Source organism: Lepus europaeus, chromosome 6 (assembly GCF_033115175.1).
Source record: "Lepus europaeus isolate LE1 chromosome 6, mLepTim1.pri, whole genome shotgun sequence".
Lineage (NCBI taxonomy): Eukaryota > Metazoa > Chordata > Mammalia > Lagomorpha > Leporidae > Lepus > Lepus europaeus.
Genome location: NC_084832.1, coordinates 41088384 through 41095555, shown reverse-complemented (window position 1 = coordinate 41095555; position 7172 = coordinate 41088384). Strand labels below are relative to the sequence as shown.

Here is a 7172-nt window from a genome sequence, read left to right as displayed (position 1 = left end):
GTCCCAGCTGCTCCACTTCTGATGCAGCTCTCTGTTTTGGCCTGGGAAAGCAGTGCAGGATTGTCTGAGTCCTTGGACCCCTGCACCCATGTGGGGGACCTGGAGGAGGCTCCTGGCTCCTGGATTTTGGATAAGTGCAGCTCTGGCTGTTGCAGCCATCTGGGGAATGAACCAGCAGATGGAAGACTTTCTCTCTCTCTCTCTCTCTCTCTCTCTCTCTCTCTCTCTCTCTCTCCCCCCACAGACCTCCTTTTTCTGTGTCTGCCTCTGACTCTCTGTAGCTCTTTCTTTCAGGTGAATAAATAAATCTTTAAAAAAAAAATGTAAGCCTTCCAGGGCTGGCATTGTGGTACAGCAGGTGAAGCCACAGCTTGTGACATCAGCGTCCTATATGAGCTTCAGTCTAAGTCCCAGCTGCTCTACTTCTGTTCCAGCTCCCTGCTAGTGTGCCTGAGAAAGCAGCAGAAAATGGCTCAAATACTTGGGCCCTTGGCACTAGTGTAGGAGACCCAGGTGAAGTTCATGGCTCCTGGCTTCAACATGGCTCAATCCTGGCCATTGTAGCCATATGGTAAGTAAATCAGTGGATGGATAATTTTTCACTGTCTCTCCTTTCTCTTAACTCTATCTTTCAAATAAATAAATAAATCTTTAAAATAGTCTTTCAATCCATGAAGAAAATTGTCTTTCCATTTACTTGAAATTTATTTATTTTTTCAGAAAAGTTTTATACTTTTCAGTATAATAGCTTTCAGCCTATGGTCAAGCTAAGATATAAGTTATTTCATTTTTGATGTTATTCTAAATAGACTTGCTTTCTTGATTTCCTTTTTAGATTGGCTTTTGTTAACGAATAGACATATAACTGATTTTTGTGTTGATTTTATACTTCCTAACTCTTCTAAATTTATTAGTTCTCATGAAATCTTCAGGGTCTCCTTGCATATCTGATATTTAACAAAAATATTTAAATAGTAAATATAAATTAATTTTCCCTTTCTAAATATTGTGAATTTTTATTCCAATTTTGATGTCTTTTATTTATTCTCTTGCCTAATTGCTGTAGCTAAAACTTCGAGGATGATCATAATAGAAGTGGTGAAAATCTTACTGCTTGTCTTGTTCCTCATCTTAGCAGAACTTTCAATATTTCACCATTGAGTATAACATTGGCTGTGGATTTTTTAATTTATGGCTTTTATTATGTGAAAGTAGCTCCCTTATATTCTTGGTTTGTTGAGTGTTTTTTATCTTGAAAAGGTATTAAGTTTTGTCCTACACTTTTTCTGAACTAAGATAATCATGCCACCCCTGCTTCATTCTGTTAATGCAGAGCATCACATTGGTTAATTTTTATATATTGAGCCATCCTTGCATTTCAGGAATAAATCCTACTTGATCATGATGAATACTTCTTTAAAAATATGTTTTTCTAAAATTTTGTGGAGAATTTTTCATCAATGTAAATAAAATTTGTGTTTTTTTTTTGTTTTGTTTTGTTTTTAGTTTCTATTTCTGGCTCTGGCATCAGGATTGTTTCTCCCCTTTGAATTAAGCAAAAAACTTAGTGATGCTTATTCCTTTTCACTTTTCAGTTTTCACGTTACATGATAGATTTATTTCCTCTTTGGAGGTACTTTTGAGGAAACTTGAGTTGATGGGGAAGTGGCAGATTGCACTTATGGTTTATTATCTTTCTTCTATTCTTGTCAAAAACAAATTCACAAATCAAACTGCATTCTACAATTGAGAAAATTCCTCCAAGAAAAGATTTAAGGAAGAGGCAACATTGGCCAAAATATATTTGAGGATACAAGCCAATTTTACTCAATAAAATTTTTTATTGTAGACTTCCAATGCTTTTTTTGTTTGCTGTTATTTTATTTAAATGTCTCCAACCATAAAACCATCCTTAAATCTACATATCAACTACTCTTACACAAAAGCAAAATAAATTTAGAAATGAAATACAAATTTTACCAAGAAACACAATTGAAATTAACAATTTTATGTAACAAATGATATTGTTTTCCAAGAGCAAAATGTTAGTTAGCACACATGATATTAATTCCTACCCCAAAAAGTAGTTTGAATTCATCATTTAAAAAATTTTTTTTTATTTTTATTTAACAGTTATAGACAGTGAGAGAGAGAGAAAGGTCTTCCTTCCGTGGTTCACTTCCCAAATGGCTGCTACGGCCGGCACTGCACTGATCCGAAGCCAGGAGCCAGGTGCTTCTTCCTGGTCTCCCATGAGGGTACAGGGGCCCAAGTACCTGGGCCATCCTCCACTGCCCTCTTGGGCCACAGCAGAGAGCTGGACTGGAAGAGGAGCAACAAGGACTAGAACCCGGCGCCCATATGGAATGCCTGTGCCGCAGGTGGAGGATTAGCTAAGTGAGCCCTGGTGCCGGCCCCAGAATTTATCATTCTTCGTTGACTTTGTGGTGACTCCATTTTCACAGCATTTATCTTTATATGAATTACTGCAAAAATAATTATCTGCATAATATTCCATCCATGATGTTATTTGGACTTCACTTCACTTGAGAGAATAATTTACATATTTATTCTGCCTTTGTTATTTTTTCATTAGCTTGAGACCATTAAATCATTCTGTTTGGCATTGATACCATGATACACAGAAACTGAAATACAGACACCAAATCAGTTTGGCAGGACTATAGGTATGAGGTGGTGATCTAAAGCATACTTATGCTAATTCTTAAATTAGCAACAAAATGAAAACCTCAAATTTAAACTCCATACTGGTGATCTCAAAGACCTACACTCAAACCATTGGAAAACAGTCATTAAATACAAATAAACAAACAAACAAACAAACAAAAGAATGATATTGATTTGGAACAGGGTAAGAAAGAAAGCTGCAGAGAGCGAAAGAACTTAAGGCAGAATGAGGGCCAAAGCTGCTGATTTAAAGGCTCATGAGTTGCATCACTTCAAGGCAGGTAGGGGGCAGAGTAGAGCACTGGGGCAGTGGCACTCTGGTGTCAGAGATGTGGAGAAGCAAGTTAAGGAAAATGTTGAAAGGTTTGTGTTCAGGGACAAAAAAAGGCTGAAGAACTAAACTGATACTTGCTGGGAAGCAAGCTGCTATTACTAGGGCTGGCAAGGAAGAAAGAACCAAGGTGGCTCTTTTCTGCTTACCACAGTGAGAGGCACCAGCAGCAGCACAGTCTCTCATGATATCCTTTAGGAGGCTGGGTGGGAAGTCCTGCCCCCAAGTGGTGCAAGCACCAGATGTGCTTGGAAACAGTGGAGCACCACATCATCTGGGGGAACTGCAACCCCATGAGGACAAATGCTTCTCTGTCACCATCAGATTGAAGTCCACGCCCAACCTCAAGTTCTCCATGCCTGTCCTGAGGGATTACCAGCACCAAAAAGAGACTAAGTGTGTTGATATCCCCCAAAAGGCATCAAGGAGCTGAAGAAACTCAACAAGAATCAGAAGCTGGCCATAGGACCTCAAGGTTTGTAAGCAGATCCCACAGATCCTGAACCCAAGCCTGAATAAGGCTGGCAAGTTCACTTCCCTGCTGACACACAATGAAACTACAGTGGCCAAGTCCATGAGATGAAGTCCACAATCAGAAGAAGAGGATGCCGTGTCTGGTGATGGCCAATGGTCATGTGAAAATGACAGATGATGAGCATGTGTGCCACATCCATGTGTCATGGATGACATCTGTCAGCTTCCTGGTGCTATTGTTCAAGATGAGTTAGCAGAATGGCTGAGCTTTATACACCAAGAGCACCATAACCAAGGCCCAACACATGTCTTCTGGTATTTACAGTAACCTGAGTACCACCACCAGGCAAAAGAGGACCAGGAAGGGGGCAGAAGGACTGGAATATTAGAGGTCCAGACCAGGGAGCAGATTTGGGAAAAGTGACGGGAGTAGGAGTTTAAGACTGAAGCCTGAGTTGACACGGTGTCACTGTGGCTGGTCACATTCCTGCAGGTAGGCTTCCAGGGGGTAGAAAGGATGAAAAACAAATGGGAACTATGGGTTCTAGAGACAAATAGGTAGCTTCAAGCATTTATTAAGGCCTAACTTTTACTGAAACTGATATACAAATGGGAAGTATACAAGACAATCAAGTCAATGCAGGAAAGGAGTCAAAGTGACCACAGAATAATAACAAGGCATATTTTCTGGCTCATTGCCCTTCTCTGCAGAGTGGTGGGAATTTAATTATCCACCTACTCAAAACCCAATTAATTCATCCATTCCTTCACTTACTAAATTATCAAATGCAAATCCTTGGCACTTGGAGTGTAGTGATGAAAAATACATGGACAATGATTTCTTGCCTCCTTCAGAAAAAAAGAGGGCCATAGATGAGAAAACAGGCAATTGCCATACACAATGGAGTACAACCACATGGGAGGCTTTGATAGAGTGCAGAAAGCTTCATGGAGGAAGTAACGGTTTGGATGGGATGTCAGTTGGTAGGCCCTGGGGAGCGAGGCAGTACTGCGGGAAAGGGCATTGCGTCATGTAGAGGGAGCACAATGAGCAGATACCTCGTAGGGACAAGGAAGATATTTATGCCTCTGAATCTTGGAAATTGTTCAATCTAGCATTTATACAAGAGCTGTAGAAGGGTGATGGGTGTCAGTGGCAAAAAATTATACTGGAGAGTTAAAGAAAATCCAAAGGAGCTACTTCAGTGCCAGTGAAGTACTTGAAACAGGGGAAGCAACTATCTATTGGAAAAATCTTTAAAAAACACATATGGATGCATTCAATTGACAGCTTCTCAACAGCAACATGAAATCTTCATTTTATGTTCCTGCTCTGGCTCTGGGAGTAGTATTTTTAGATGTTCTCAGTATTTACCATGGATTTCATACAAGTCTTACAGGTAGATAAATGCATGAAGTAGGCTGATATGAGACTTTAAGGAATGACAGTGACTTGGGTAAAGGAGAGAATTTGTGCTTATTTCCATAGCAACCATTACTAAGTTCCAATTGAATATTGATATACAGTAATACTGGCCATACATTTTGGTTATTCTGTATAGATTCCTTGTTTTTGAGTGCAAAAAATATCTATGAGCAAGAATTTGTTCTCAAGCCACTGGTTTGTGGTGTTTGTCATAGCTAGGAAGTAGCATTTATTTGTTGCCAAAGAAGACAATATTATCATTTATTCCAAGGAGATAGCAATTAGTCAAATTTTCCTTGTGTGTTATTTTTAAAAAATCTCAACCTATTCAAAGTTGTTTAATTCATTGTTGAGGTAAACACTGAAATAAATGGAGAAACACAGAAGGAAGGATGATTTCAGTATGTTCCAAAGAAAGCTAAGTATTATACAGAGAATGAAGAATATGAGAAAGAGCAATATAAACTTACTTTTATACAGCTAAGCAAATATTTTTGTGCTTCCCATGGAATATAAAGTATATACTTTCAAGGCAAAACTAAAGTGTTAGAAGAGGATGATAAAAATGATACAAGAAAGCTGGTGGTATAAGGAGAAAATTCATTCTATTGGTCATTAATATATTATATAACATATATAATATATGGTATATATTATATACATATACATGTAATATATATAATATATATTAGTGATCACTACAATATATCTATATATATATATAGATATATACTTATGATGAATATCGGCTGCCTGAAATTTAAATGCTTTCTGTAATGACTTAATAAAATCAATAGTGAAATTTTATTTTTTTTATAATCATAATATCAATGGTTTAAATTTCCCTTGTGTTTTATGGCTTAAAGAAGAGGAGTTATTCAGAAGGATATGGCCAAAGTGAACTGGAATTGAAGGCAAATGTTCTAGTCTGCAATGTAGTTCCAGCAACAAAATTTCATTTGCAAAATATAAATGGTATCCTTGGATTTTACTGTATTGGAAGTCTTGTCTCAAAAAATTTATATAATCTATGTCAAGACTCTTAAGCATCAGGGATTCTCAGCTTCCTATCTAGAAAAAAAAAAGCTAGGCTTAGGTTATGAACAGTTATGTAAAACTTAAAAAATAAGACAAAAAGTTGGGCAGTATATTCTTCCAGTGTCATTTGGGGGAATTGTATAAGAAGTTCTGACTATAAACTATAGGTATAAATCACTGTTTAAACTACCATGAATGTAAAGTATTTATCAAAAGTTATATATAAAAAAATGTCTCTGCTGCTGCACTTCCGATCCAGCTCTCTGCTATGGCCTGGGAAAACAGTAGAAGATGGCCCTAGTCGTTGGGCCCCTGAACCTACACGGGAGACCCGGAGAAAGCTCCTGGCTCCTGGCTTCTGATCGGCACAGCCCCAACGGTTGTGACCATTTGGGGAGTGCACCAGTAGCCTCTGGCTCTCTGTAACTCTACCTTTCAAATAAATAAATAAATCTTTTAAAAAAATCCCCTGAGGGAAATTGGGACATCTATTTCACCCCAGCTTGATGCATCTGTTAGTGACCTACTTCTTACATTATATTCTAAATAAAAGCCTAAAATTTTAATTATGTATTGAATCTGACTTTTTCACAGGCTTCAACAATGTTTTCTCTCCCCAAGAAACGTATGAAATTATTCTGGAAAAAAATACTTCAATAAAGTTTAAGAAAAATCACCAAGGGCATTTGTTTTTCATAAACAATATACACAGCTGTAGCAATGTTGGCAAGGACACATGCCAGAGAGCTACATATTTGCTACTACAAACTGCTCTGTTTACCCTTTACCCAGTAACAGCTGGTAAAATGGTGTTTAAGAACAGTTTGATTTAATCTAATGAGAAACTATGCTGCAATGCATGATGTTGTCTGCAGAAAATAATTGGACAAACATTGATTTTTTTATGTTGCTATAATAGTTACATTTTCAATAAATAGGAATTTACATGCATACTTATTTGGCAACATTCCTCACTACATGAAAGCTGGTGATTGGTTCTATACACACACACACACACATAAATGAACATCCAGTGTACACAAGTATACTGCAAAACTTTACTGTTATTGCTGATAAAAAAAATGGGTTGGAATATAGTTTTAAATTATATGATTATTTTTGAAATCATGGTTATTTGCAACGAAGGTACTAGTTTTGAAAAGAGTTTTGCTAACAAACAATCCTAAAACCAAAAGAGCATCAGATACTGAGCAG

The 7172-nt window shown here is 37.4% G+C and overlaps 1 pseudogene; it reads left to right on the top strand.

Annotated features, from left to right (window-relative positions):
• The first annotated feature begins 3203 nt into the window (after positions 1-3203).
• LOC133762068 (large ribosomal subunit protein uL1-like) lies at positions 3204-3882 on the top strand (annotated as a pseudogene).
• The last annotated feature ends 3290 nt before the right edge of the window (positions 3883-7172 follow it).